The sequence below is a fragment of the Urocitellus parryii genome, chromosome X (assembly GCF_045843805.1).
Source record: "Urocitellus parryii isolate mUroPar1 chromosome X, mUroPar1.hap1, whole genome shotgun sequence".
Taxonomy (NCBI): domain Eukaryota; kingdom Metazoa; phylum Chordata; class Mammalia; order Rodentia; family Sciuridae; genus Urocitellus; species Urocitellus parryii.
In genome coordinates this window covers 73,581,320-73,595,935 of record NC_135547.1, presented here as the reverse complement: position 1 = coordinate 73,595,935, position 14,616 = coordinate 73,581,320, and the positions used below count along the sequence as shown (strand labels likewise).

At 47.0% G+C, this 14,616-nt stretch overlaps 1 protein-coding gene across 3 annotated transcripts in view; it reads right to left on the bottom strand.

Moving 5' to 3' along the window:
• Stard8 (StAR related lipid transfer domain containing 8) overlaps positions 1-14,616 on the bottom strand; it is a 77,897-nt gene that overhangs the window by 22,552 nt on the left and 40,729 nt on the right. The window contains exon 1 of one of the 3 annotated variants that reach the window (XM_026399987.2): positions 12,315-12,456. The exons of the other annotated variants lie outside the window; for them this stretch is intronic. The gene's annotated coding sequence lies outside the window, so the exon portion shown is untranslated. Of the gene's footprint in view, positions 1-12,314; positions 12,457-14,616 lie in introns of those variants that run through there. 3 annotated transcript variants of the gene reach the window in all.

Genomic DNA, 14,616 nt, shown 5'->3' with positions numbered 1-14,616 from the left:
AGGCAGCTGCAAATGGGTGAGAGTGATAAGGACCCTGAGGTTAAATAAGACCTCTGGTCCCCTGGAGCTGCTTGAGAATCTGGATCCAGAGGTAGCCAGGCCTATGGTCTCCTAGGCTAGCAAATGACACAGCAGGGCCAAACAGACAGCTGACATTCCTGTCCGGCCCAGGGCTTCCCTGTGACAGTGAAGGTCAAAGCTGCCACCTGCTCTGCTGCAGTTGCTCCATTAGCTTTCTTGTCCCCAGGGGCTCCTGCCTCCAATCCATTCCCAGGTGCTCTGTCAAGGTCATGGTGACAAGGAAAGACAGGTGTTCCAATAAGCCATGTACTACTTTACCACCTCCAGTCTCCAACCTGTAGGCAAGAGATGCCAGCCAAACCAGTCTGGGGCAGATGTTAAACCAGCAATAACTGCTTTTCACTGGGGTATGAGTGCGAAGTATTGAACTGAAGGTCAGGCGAACTACTTTCTGGCCTTAGTTCTACTTGCTACTTATGTATAACTTAAGGCAAGTCACTACCTCTGCTCAGCCTTAGTTTCCTGTCTTCTAATGGCCATTCCCCCAAACTTACAGCCAGAGCAGAGGAATGTGTGATTGGCAGTGGCTGGTTCAGTATGGAAAGCTGTCTTCCTCCTTCACATTCTCTAGTGGGGGACCCAAGTAAGCATCCTCAAAAAGGGCCAAGATCAAACCCATCTTCCACCATAAACCAACTCTCCTATGTTCTTGCCTACACAACATCAAACACCTAGGCCTCAAGTCATTCTTATCCTCTCTCCCCATATGTATTTTGTGATCAGTTTCTAATAACTTGATCAGGGTTTCCCAAGCCCATCTGTGCTCTAGGTTTCCATGCCTGGGTTATCTCTGCCCACCACGTTCCTAGCCTCCAGTTTTTCCTTCCAATGGGCTCACAAGCCAGCTTCTTCTCCCAACATCCCAGCTGTAACCTGGTCACTCTCCTACTCTGCAACCTAATGGGCTCACCATTGCCCTCAGCCTGGAACAGTTATCAGTCTGCTTTCTGACACCCATGGCTCAGCACATTCTAGATCCAGTCTGATGTAAAGCTCCAAACTCCTACTGATTCACTAAGACAAGCCAAACATCCCAACCTGTGATTCTACCCTGCCATCCTACTAACCCCTTACCACCCACTTGGGTCAATTATGTGGCCTCAACATTTCATTACCTTCTCAGCAGCATGTGAGTCTATTTCTGCCATTTGACTGGAAGCTCCACTCCATTGTGTCCTATTGGTCTCAGTGTCCCCACTGCAGTGTGGTAAGGGCTACTGAATATACTGGAAACACACAGACAAGAAGTATTGATTCCCATCCAAATGGTGGACAAGCCTCTGGCTCCAGCCCCTCCTCTGGTACCCCAATAGCACACACCTTCAACTCAAAGCCACTGCACTGACTGGCAGTAAACTTTGCTCAAGGCAGAAAACTCAGGGCCAGGAATCACAGGCCAGGAGACTGAGAACAGAAAATGAGCTCTGTCTGAGGATGGAGGCATTTGAACCTCAAGAAACACTCAGCTGTGCCACCCAAGATCAAGTAAGGGCATCTGAAGTTCACCTGAGAGAAGGGCCATGCACTACCGCCTACTTCTCTTTCTTAGGCTGCAAAGTCTTGGCACTCAATTGTTTTGACCCTGTGCTACCACCTCTGTGTCCCACCCCCTTGCTTACTTCCCTTTCCTTTTGCTGAGTCCAAATATAAACTCCCAGGCAGGAAATGCCTTGAAGGAGCCTGGCCCCACCCTGAGATCCAGAGAAAATTGTCTCTGACAGAAAGGAAATGGGCTGCAAAGAAGTGGAGTCCTCATGAAGCCAGAAGACACAACCCCTCCCCTGAGCCCTGTATCCAGCCAGATGGAGGGCTGTGATGCTGCACATGGCAGGAGGCAGGGGTAAAGAGAAGGAGGGCCAAGAGAAGGAGAACCCAACATGGCGACCTATCAGCTGGGTAAGGCCTAAAGTCATAGAGGTTGTGAGGTATGGTGGGATGAGTGATATGTTAGCAACCTAGAGATGTGGCTTTTAGTCGTGCCTCTGTTCCTTCTTACATGTGACTATGCTCATTAACAACAACAATGTTTATGATACTAAATTATTAATGGTAATTATCAATACACACTACTAATTACTGAGTGCTTACTATGTGTCAGGCCATGGGTCAAGAACTTTACACAGATTGGCCAGGAATGTTAGCACACACCTGTAATCCCAGCAATTTGGGAGGCTCATGCAGGGGGATTACAAGTTCAAAGCCAGCTTCAGCAACTTTGCAAGGCCCTAAGCAATTTAGCAAGATCCTGTCTCAAAATAAAAAATAAAAAGGGCTGGGATGTGGCTCAGTGGTTAAGAGGCCCTGAGGGGTTCAATCTCCACCAAAAAAAAAAAGCTTTACACAGATTATACTGGTCAAGTTAATTACCTCCCATTTGCTTCATTGTCTTCATCTGCAAAGTAGTGATCTAATCATACTAGAACGACATGAGTTTTTTTTTTTTTTTTAAGAGAGAGTGAGAGGAGAGAGAGAGAGAGAGAATTTTTTTTAATATTTATTTTTTAGTTTTCGGCGGACACAACATCTTTGTTGGTATGTGGTGCTGAGGATAGAACCTGGGCCGCACGCATGCCAGGCGAGTGCGCTACCGCTTGAGCTACATCCCCAGCCCACGACATGAGGTTTTTTTTAAAAATTTTAGTTGTAGTTGGACACGATATTTTATTTATTTATTTTTATGTGGTGCTGAGGATTGAACCCAGAGCCTTGCACATGCTAGGCGAGCACTCTATCGCTGAGCCACAGTTCCAGCCCCAACAACATAAGGTTTTTGTGAGGATAAAATGAGATGATATAATAGCTCAAGCATACTGAGCCATTATTAAGTCTCAAGCATTTCTTCAGGCATTTTTAAAATGGATTATACCACTGAATGTTCACAGTAACTCTGTGAGGTAAGTGCTCCAATAATATGTTTTACAGATGAGGAAACTGAGGAACAGATAGGGATAACTTGTCCAATATTAGCAGCTAAGTAGTGATGGGCCAAGATGTAAATCTAGGCAATCTGGCTCCAAAGTACAAAATACCAAATTAGAATCATCCTCTTTAAATAAGGAGAAATTGGCTAGGCTGGGGCCTGGCACATAGTGTACACACACACACACACACACACATACACATACACACACAAAACAAACAAACAAACCACCTATCAGGGGTTTGTGCAGTGTGAACCCTTAGGCTGAAGTAACTTACATAAGTGGGGAAAGCACCAGATCATCTCACATCTCATTTGATCCCTACAACAACCTTCTCCAAAGCAGGCAATGCTTACTGCACAAATGGGGAAACTGAGGCTATACATGATCAAGTGGCTTCTACTGGAATACAGATGAGGCCAGGAGTCTGCTTAAATTTCTGATCCCCTTCTGCTAGTTTCCATTTTAGCCTCCTTCTTGCTTTCCCCTCTGAAGTCACTCCCCATCAGTTGTGCACATATTCACCTAATAGTACCTGAGTACCCACTGAGCGCCAGGCCATATGGTGGACAGCAACATCTGAAAGCACAAGAAAAGCTGACATCTCCTGGAATACTTGGCCAGAAATATTGCCAGGCTTATCCTTCTCAGGGAGGCAGAGGCTAAGATGGACTGTCCCTTCAAAGGATACCCTGGGGCTTGTTTTGGAAATAAAATAATAGGGAATGAACTCCAAAGCAAAGGGGATGGCAGCTGGTACAACCTGAGGAAGGAAGTTTGCAGCCCCCAAGGAGCTTGAGATGGGAACATTGAAGGGAGGGCTGGATCTGGACAACTCCCCACCCACACACTCCCAATTCAAGCATGGGCCATATGAGCTGGAGGGATCACAAGTGTTAATCCAACCAGTCTCCTGCCTGCCCCTGCCCACCCACGCCTTCTAAATAATGCAACCTGGTTGTCAAGACAACACATGAAAATGTCTCTTTTTCCCTGATGCCACCTAGCACCCTGTTTCTGACCCTCAGTGCTGAAAGGTGCTAAGCAGGCAGGCTTTGTTCTGATGCCAGAACCTGCCCACCCCCATCTGTCCTTTATGCCCTTCCCCTACCTTAACAGGACTCCACTTTAGAACATAATACCCACTCCTTTGTGTTTTCCCTCTTTCCATCTGTCCACCTTAGAGGTGGTAGGGGACAGAGAGGGCAGGCAAGGACCTGACTGCACAGAAGTGACTGATGGCTCCTGGGTGTAATGAGCACTTAGAAGGAGGAGGGAGACCCATACTTCCTTGCCTCTTGGCCAGGAATCAGGACAGAGAAAGGAAAGGTCCAGCCATTAAGGATAGAGGACATGGAGTCAGACTCCCTGGGTCCCAATCCGTCTACCATTATTCCTTAGCTGCATGGGTCTGAGCATGTTCTTCCTTTAACCATTCCTGATTCAATTTATTTATGTGTAATTGGGAACATGATAGCAGTAACTGCCTTACAGAATCATCATCCAAGTTAAGCATGTTAGCCAGGCATGATGGTGCACACACGTAATCCCAGTGGCTCAGAGGCAGGAGGATCACAAATTCAGAGCCAACCTTAGCAATCCAGTAAGGCACTAAGGAACTCAGTGAGACTCTCTCTCTAAATAAAATACAAAATAGAGCTGGGGATGTGGCACTCCTGAGTTCAATCCCTGGTACCCCCCTCCAAAAAATTAAGCATGTTAAAGTGTATCAGGGATTTAGAAGTATTCACTATTATTATTGGTGTTGCCATTACCACAACCTGTTGCAGTGTCATAAATGTCTCTAAAGAAGGCCAGAAGAAGGAGCCCTTTAGGTGGGTCCAGCTATGGAGAGCTTTTACAAATGAGGTGAAATTGGAAATGATAGAAAAAGCCAAACCTAATGCCCAGAGGTGGCAGGTTTCAGCCCTACACATCCTCAAGTCCCTGAAAAACAGCAAGGTGACAAGAAAGTACTACTAAGCAACAACAACAGCTAGAGTTTTATATATATTGTTGGACTGACTATTTAACATTCCCAAAAGGTAGGTACATATCTCCATTTCATATTTGACTACATCAAGGCTCATAAAGGTGACATAATTTATTTGAAGTCACCCAGGGCTGCATATACCAGAGTTCATGCTCTTTGCCAGGACACTCTTCTGCCCCCCCCCACCCCCCCCCGTACATCATGTACACCTCTAGATGTGTTTTACTTCTGCTCCACTCTGGCCCTTTTCCCACATTCCCCTCTTTGTTTTTTTCCCACTGAAAAGGTCCTGCTGGGGTAGGGGTTGCTCACACCAGATGTTTAGGGCCAAGCTCTTCCTACAAGCTCCCTGGCCCTGCCTGAGCCTGATTTGACCTCAGCCTGGAACAGAATGGCGGGCTGCAGGTACCTATCTCACACTTCAGACAGGCCAGCCTTTGGCCAGTGCAGATAAAAGGCAGGAAATCCTAGGCTACCTCCCCTGGAGGTTGGTCCCTCTACCAGGGGAACAGGGCTGCAGCCCAGGCAGAGGTTCCTCTATAGTGGGGAAGCTGCCTCTCCTGCTGGGTATGGTTTGTGGGGAAACCAGGAAGAGCTGAGCTTCAATAGACCTAGGTTCCAAATCCTCCCTCAGTACTCAGTGAAAACTGTTCATTTCCCTTCCCTTGTCCTCATCTGATCACCAATGGTCACACTGACGGAGGGACCTCTACTTTATTGGGTTGCTTTGAGAATGGAGTAGGATCATGGAAGAAATGGGAGGACTCGTTGTTGTCACTGTCATCAACTGCTGGGAGAAGGAATGACTGAGTTGGTGTTTCTCCCTGTCTGATTCACTCTTTTAGGCCCCACTGTGGGCATGGCTCATACTCATTTCCGGCTTCAGTATTCCCTAAAATATCCCCTTTCCTCCACCCACTCCAGCTCCAACAATGAAGGCAAGTGTCAGAAAATCAGGGTATACTGGAAGCCCCCCATATTACCCTGTATTCAGCTCATCAACTTGGGCACCTGCTCTCACCAGGCTTGTCCCCCACCAAAGGGGCACTGATAAGAAAAAGGACTCCCCAGTCATGGGAGCTGGCTGGATGAACAAATCAGGAAGAGATCTGTATAAGGTGTTTGGACCCAAGATTCTAGCTTTTAGTGTCTACCTATTGGGGTCACCAGAAAAGAATTAAGGAGATATGATACTGTAAAGTTCAGACAAGAAGTAAACAGTGAGTGAAGAGCTTTCAGCACCCCATTTCCTGCCTACATACATTAAGGGAGCCACAAAATAGTAGCATGAAGAGGCAGGGAAGGAGGCTGAGAGGAATAGTTGGAGGAGCTGAGGTTGTTCGCCCTGGAGAAGACACATGGGGACTTGAGTTCTGTTCTCAGACATTCTAGGTAGTCCAAAGGGGCAGAACTGGACCCAGGATTAGAAACTTCAGGGAGACATAGTTATGTTTGGCATGAGATAAAACTTTCAGATATCCCTCAGATGAAAGCTATTGCTTAAAATGCAGCACTCCCAGTTACTGAAGACAGGCGAGCAAGAACTACAAAAGTACATGGTGGGAAGACACGAACTTCAGAAAGTGACTTGGATTCAGTGTCCTTTAAAGGCCCTTCTCTCCTGGATTCAGTCTGCATGCCTACCTCTAGGGGGATGGTGGGAAAAAAAAAAAAAAAACAGAAAAGTGACTGGAGCTGGCCATGCCCTCCTTGCTTTTCACAGAGACCTGGGATCCTAGGAGCACCTTGGGCCAGTGGAGCAGGGGGAACAGGTCACTCATTAACTTGTGGCTGAATGGGTCAGAGGGTAGCCACCTGGGGCAGATTCAAGCATGGGGAGGAACTAGAGAACAAGCAGCACAAAAGCCCATGCCAGAGGAGAACCCAAACCGATCCAAGCTGTTAGAATATTTAGTGACTAGGCCTGGATGAACTTGAAGCCAGTCTTCCTTAACCCTGTGGATAAGAAATAAGGTCTTTGTAGGACACAGTGGTACATGCTTGTAATTCCAGCAGCTAGGGAGGCAGATGCAGGAGGATTGCGAGTTCAAAGCCAGCCTCAGCAATTTAGCGAGGCATCAAGCAACTTAGTGAGACCCTGTCTCTAAATAAAATACAAAATAGAGCTGGGGATGTGTTCAGTGGTTGAGTGCTCCTCAATTCAATCCCTGGTACCAAAAAAAAAAAGTAGTAAGGTCTTGAGTGGGAATGCATAACTGCACAGATAGATGTAAGGGAGCCTGGGAGATCCTGAGACCATGCCACCTGCACTGCCTGCTTTATAGACATGGAAATATAGGACCAGAGAAAGCAACCATCTTTCCCAAAGTCATTCACAGAGTGGCAGAACCACAAGCGGAGTTTTCTGATGTTGTAGTTAGTCCAACCAGGGTTCATTAAATGTTGGTTCCTTCTCTTCCCACTGAAACTGTAGAAAGCTGCTTGTGGTCTGGAGCTTTCTAAATTGGGTCTGGGTTCTCGCCCATCCCTTCCCAACTCCTACTGCTTCTCTGGATACAGGCTCTCTGAGGAAATCATCCTCCACTACAGAGGCCCTCAACTTCTCAGTCCAGTATGGAGGGACTCACAGCTGTGCTCAAAACACTCATACACGCTCACACAAACTCACCTAGCAACAGCACACCCTTTGAGTGGGCATTTCTTGCTCTTTCAGACTTTCAAATTGGGATCAGAGGATCTGTTGCTTCTGGAAACACCCCTCTAATATGCTTCTGACACTGATGCTTAACTCCTCACCCCCACTGGTGCCCATACAAATCCCTACTGATTCAACTACCCTGCCTTTCTCAGGACCGTCCAACCTGACCATGTGTCCTTTAATCCATGTGAATAACTATTTCTATTTGCCTAAGTAAAGGACAAAGGGGTAGAATTTTAATTGGCCCAAGAAGTTCCTGTGACTGAATATTTGTCAATGTCCCCTCAAGGGGAAGGTTGGTGTTTAGAATGGGGTCCCTTTAAGGCCTGGGGTGGACAACGAGTTAGTTAATGTCTATCCCCTAGAGGTGACTTTCCAAGGTGGTTATTATGTGGCTCAATCATTAACCAAGCAGTGGCAGGACCCCAAGCTTGCTGGAAAGGGGCCACTCCTTTCCCAAGGACAGCCCAAGAGCAGGAGGCTGCAGCCAGGGAGAAAATTCCTGGGGTCTTTCTGTCCCTTTCTGACAGGCTGCGGTGGAGTGTAAGGGGCAGAAGCCTGTATTGAGGGAAGCTCTCCCTCAGCCCACATTGGGGTGGAGGAGGGCTGGCCCGGAAATGGAGGAAGTCAGCACACCCTTACTGGGGCGGGCGGGAAAAGAGAGACAGTGAGGGTTTTTATCATGAATGAGAGAGGAAGCTCCAAGCTGGGCCTTGGTGATTAGATGACAAGCTGGAAAAGACGCTCATCCTGAATGCATCCTGTTTTGCTCTGAACTGGCCTCAGGGGCCAGGGGCCGGGGAGGGGCCTGGGTGGAGAGCAGCCTCCCAGGAATTCTCCCAGGCCTGCTGACCTCAAGCTCCTGGGTGGCCCTGGAACTGGGGAGGCAAGTAGGAGTCAGAACTCTCATTTACCACCAGAGAAACAGAGGTGTTGAGTTTCTGGGAGAAGTTTCCACAGGTCAGCCTGGAGATGGGGAGTCCCAGAGGCAGTTAACATCTGCCACCAAGCTGCCGCCACACTAGCAGTGTGGCATCTGTAAAATGAGGGACTAGGGCTCCATAATCCCCTCTAGCTTGGACTTTTAATGGGCTTTGCTTCCAAGGTTCAGCTCAAATGTCACTGCCTCTGTCAGTCACCTTCCCCTCAGTCAAAAGCAATCGTTCCCTGGACTGAACTCCCAGGGCAAAAATCTCCTCAACAACTGGAAATAGGAACACTGATCAGACATTTGATAATATTAAGGGACTGTTCTTGGTGTGATAATGATAGTGTGGTTATTTTTTTTTGATGATATATTTTTTAAAGATATATATTGAAATATTTTTAGATGAATTGATAAGGTATCTGGGATTTGTTTCAAAATGAAAAGAAAGGGGGTGAAGTAGGTGGGGAAACCTGAGGCCTTATTACACTAATTGTCTCTCTTTTGATATATATTAATGGTTCTTTATAATTTCTTTTATTTTTAATTTTTTAGTTATAGATAAACACCATTAATTAATTGATTAATTAATTTTTTATGTGGTGCTGAGGATTGAACCCAGTGCCTCACATACACTAGGCAAGCACTCTACCAATAAGCCACAACCTCATACCCTCTTCATAATTTCTTTAAAAGCCTTCACTGAGGTAAAGAATTTTAGTGGGCCATGTATTACTCAGACTACTAACCCTCAAACTAGATGAAAGATTCACTGAAGGGGGTTGTAATTCTGTGATCGCCACAGACCTGGCACCATACCTAAACTTAATGATTAATAATTTGTAAAAGTACTTGGTAGTTTACAAAGTTCATAGCTGTGTATCCACTGGTTTAACTCACTGAAGGGGAAAAAGTGGAGAGAAACTGAGTCTGAGGTTGAGGAGAGTGGCAGAGACTGGATCTAAACCTCCATATTGCCAATACCCACCCTCTGCTCTATGCCACCTTGGGTCTCTGAAGGAACTTAATATTCAGTTCTCAAATTCTTTATGCGATTGAGGTATGCAGGAACAGCAACTATTGGGAATAGAAGTTCCCAACATGCACAAAAAGAAACTCAACACAAAACTACGGCAATCTGAACTTTTGACAAGGCCCAGACTGTGGCCTCCAGTCCACTGATTTGTATCAACTAAGACCTTCCCTTGAAATGCATGCATGCTCACCGCCCCCCCCCCACACACACACCAAGAACCCAAGTCACAGATGAACAGAACTTTAATATATACTTTATCTCAACAACTGTGTGCCCAACTATCCTCCACGGGGTCATGGGGTCGGGGAGAATATAAAACTCACTGAGACCTTGAGGAGTTCATACTTTCCACTCCCAAATCCTGGCCTCTTTTCCATTCCTGTCCCCATTTTGTCTGCTGAGCAGACTCCCCAAGGCCCAAGGCCATGATGCTTAATTCTATCCAAACTGGAAGCCCAAGAAAAAGTTTTCTCTCTCTTACTCAAGCCCAAATCAACTCCTTATTCCAGCCAGACCCCTTGCCTCACCTTCCCCAAGAAGATGAATGAGTGCATAGCCTGCCTTTGTTAAATCTGCCATCCACCAAACCCAAATTTTCCATGGCTAGAACAAGGAGTTCCAGAACTTGTTCCATTGCATTGGCAGCTACAATAGCATCCCAACTAGATACCATCCCTTCCTCCTTTTGTTGATCTTCTTGCTTTTGTGTCCCTACTACTATCCCTAAACCTGGCCCCAAGAGTCTTCTGCTCCCCTCCAATTTGTAATCCCAGCAATGGATTTTTAAAAATTTAAGAAGACATATAGAGGGTCAAAGTCTAGGTCTCTTAGTGCCACTTTCTTTTGTTCCTCTTCTTGAACTCAGGAGGTGTTAAGGTTTCACAAGCAAGGCCCTACAATTCTCTTGCAAGACTCACTGCCTAACCACAGCACTCATTCAGAGTTACCCAGCCCCTTTGTGCACCTTTGTCTCCTCTGATTGTTTTTTAACACCCCCCAATATCATCTCCTGGAAGCTGCTCCCAAAGGCACAGGGGAGTTGTAAGATGCACAGTGAGGTTCCAAATATTTCTCCAAGAGTTGCTTAAGGTATGAAAAAAAGGCATTAGAACCAGGGAGACAAGACTCTCTCCAGTGTGGCATTTCCTAGCCCTAACCATAGATGTTCAGGGAGCAGAAATTCCAAATTCCAAATCCAGAACCTGGATGTAAGACCAAATCTCTGAAATGAAGACCAGTTTAGTGTGTCCAGCTAAATGGCAGTTACAGTTTTAGGGCAAAAAAGTTTCACCCCCCACTCCCAAACACATCCCTCCCCATCATGGTCTTGCACTCCACCAGCCACCCAGAAACTACTTTCAGCCTTCTGTTTTGGGGATGCCTTCCCTTCCATTCCCAGACAAGTTTTGTCCCTCCTTCATTCCAGGAGGATTAAAGTGGGGGTGGTCTCAGATAGCAAGGATACAGATGGTGAGGGGAGACTGTACCCTTAGACTGGGGGTGGGAACTGGTGGCTCAAGAGGATTTAGGGTTTGAAAATAGCCCTGGGTGTGATTTATTGCCCTTTCCTCCCCAGTGCTGCTGGGGAGGAGAAACCTCCAGAGCTTACTCTCTGGGGTCCCCAACCTCAAGGACACAGGGCTTTAGAAGGAAACACCCACCTCTCCCCACCTTCAGTATGGCCACTGTCTTGCACACCACCCCTATACGCACTAGTTTTCCAGCTGGCTTAGCTGCATAATCAACGCAAAACTCAAACTGCATAGCTCCTGTCACCCCAAGCGTCCCAGAGACAACCCTTTACCTGCCAGTTAGAAGACGGGCCCCAGGGTAACCAAGTAACCAAGTGTCAGCAGAAGAGACTGCCCCCTTTAAATATTGAAATCCAGCTGCCATCTGAGGTGCAGTCCAATACACTTAAGTTCACAGAAGTAGTACGACTCGCCTAAGGTCACATAAACTGGCTGAACCCCAGTTTCCCGAGTGATAATTCATTGCTCAACTTCAACAAGTGTTGGGAGAAGAGACAACCCCTGACTATCTAATTTGGAACTTTCCAAAACTTCCACGGAGAGGCCTTTCTTCAGAAGTCCTCTCATCTACACGCATTTCAGTCTTCATGCGGGAGCTGAGCCCTAGAAAGACGCGACCTATCCAGAAGTTTTCCCTTGGTCCCTAACACCACGTTGACATGAAGAAACTCCTAGGCACTTCTCAGAAACGAAGGCAGTGAGACAGTGGCAGATGGGAAAGTCCATCGGCCGAGTATGGCTTCCTGGAAATGCCCTCGAAAGCAGATGAAGGAGAAGCGGGTAGGAGACACGGCGTGACTTGGCCGCGGAGCCCAAAGCCCCGCCATCCCGGCCCAGCCGCACACCCCTCTGAAGCCTCCGAGCGACGGCTCCCTGCTCCACCCAGGCCCAGGGGTGGCAGGCGGACACTTTTCACAGCCCCGCTCGCTGGGCTTCTCTGGCCCACAGTGTGGCCAGTGCTCTCTGGAGCGCCCCCCCCCCCGATTTCGTTAACTCTGAACCCAAATCTTGGAGGTAACCGGGTTCGGCCTGTTTTCTCCCGGTTTCCCATGTATGTCGCCCCCGTGGAACCGCTAGGAGAGGGGCCCGGCCGGAGCGCGCCACAGAGATTAGGCGGGAGGAGGGAACCAAGGCACCCCCTTCCTCTACCGTCGCCCCAACTCTTACCTGGAAACCGAGTCCACCTCTTTGGCTTCTGCCCGACACAACGACAGGAGAGCACAGGCGGGACTGCTCCCTCCGGGGTACGCGAGAAGTCTGGAGTCGGGCAGGGGTAACGGTGCCAGCCAGAGGAGCAGCTGGCGCTGCTGCTTAGCCGTTGTCAACCCGAGTCCACTCTCCTCACAGGTGGGGAGGGAGCGGCTGCTAGTCCGGCAGTAGCGTCGCCCCGCCCACTTACAGGACCCTCAACCAATGAACGCGCAATCTGGCCCAGTAGCCTCCCCAGAAAACCGTCCAAATTGGGGTGGGCGGGGCTCTGCTTGGCGGCTGCTCCAATCCCCACGCCGCTGCCTTCCCCTCAGGTCACACCGCGGGAGGGAGGAAGCACCAGCCCAAAGCCAAAGACCCAGGGTGAAGGAGCGAGTTGGTCAGACGCACAGATTAATATTTATTGAGTTCTAAATGTGTGCTGCACCGCGTGGGGGCTTCAAATACTTATACCACGTACACAAGAGGGTTCAGTGATTTGCTCAGGATAATTTATGGGGAGCCCAGAGGACGCCTTCAGTGAAATCTTCAAATTAGTGGGGGCAATCAAAGGAGAACTAAATAATTCAATATTTGAGCAGGAAGTTGCCATCCCTACCTTGCTCAGGTCCCAGCATTCTGCAACTTCCCTGATAACACTACCCCTCTGTCGTCCCCCACTCAAGTTATCTTCATTCAGAAATGCATGGAAATTTGGAGAAAACCGGCATTAATCATGGCAGGAGTGGGCTTCCAGTTCTGACAGCAAGTACCACCGGAAAACCCAAATTCAGTAAGAAACCATGTTAGGATTTGATTTCTCTGTTGCTTTCCTCCCAAGATTCCAACGCAAGTTCACAGCTTCAATTTCACTGTTGAATTGAGGACTCCTGTTAGTCAGGGTTGGGAGTATTTAAAACCTCCTGACTCTATCCACTATTCCCCCACATTTACTATTACAAAAATTGAGGAGAAGTGACTCGCTCTAAGCAACTCAGCAAATCCATGCTATTGGTTATTTTCCCCACACCTAACAGATGGGAGAAATGAAGCTGAGGTTCTTAGAATGCAGGAACTGCATCATCCATCAAATTTGCTTGCTACATTATCCAACAGATGAGAGCAAACATAATTTTCCAGATGGCAACTTTCTCAAATTCACCCATGACAATGACAGAACCTAGCTTAGTTCCAGATTCTCCCTCCTTCCTGGCCTTCAGTCTACTAAGTCTACTAAGTCAAATTGAAGTTCTCCTGCCCTTATGAGATTCAGAGGTGCAACAATGAAGAGAGGCTACTGCCTGCGCCTACCCTTGGTTACTCTCAAAGGCAGGGCTGTAGTTGGTATCCTCTGGCAATTTGTTCAAGGTGAACCATCTTGAAGGTGGATGAGGCCTGAATACAAGAACTCACTTCTGGAAACAAAATCCTACCCAGAGTCAGGAATCCTTATGATAGTTGGGAAGGGACATGACCTCCTTCCTGAGGCTGGACTGTAATAATTGTAAGCATCCCTAAGGTCCTGACTTCAAGCCAAACATATCTTGCTTATGCACAAATGCTAGAAAGGACGTAAAAGTAGGGATCCCCACCATGATCCTAAATCCTCCCCAAGGGGAAGAAACCATGTCAGAGCTGATTTCATTTACCCCATTGCCTACAGTGGTTTCTCAGTAATGTTTGCTAGTGGTTGAATAAATATTGAAAGATACGAAGAAATTAAAATCCTATGAAAAATAAGCAAACCCAACTTATCTTTCAGTAGTTACATATAACTGGATCAGGATGAATTCTGAGACATCAGTTATTTTTTTTAAAAGGCACTCAAACTAGAAAATTACAAAAGTATAAAATATACCAAAAATTACAAAAATTGGTGGGCATGGTGGCTCACATCCATAATCCCAGCTACACAGGAGCCTGAGGCAGGAGAATCAATAGTTCAAGGCCAGCCTGGACAACTTAGTGAGACCATGTCTCAAAATTTAAAAAAAAAAAAAAAAAGGTTGGGGATATAGCTTAGTGGTAAAATGGGACAGGAGGTACAAAACTACAAAAGGAACACTACAAAAAAACCCAGAAACTGCTATAAATAAATAGAACAAGAACTTCACAGTATCTGGCATAGAGTAAGCACTCAATAAAAATATTTCTTCGAATGACTAAATGAAAACAATAGTCAAGGAAAGCTACAATCCTAATATTTTCCATGTACAATATGACATTTTGAAATAGTCCAAGCAATATCAGGGCTATTTCCTTGGTTCTTTTTTTTTTAATC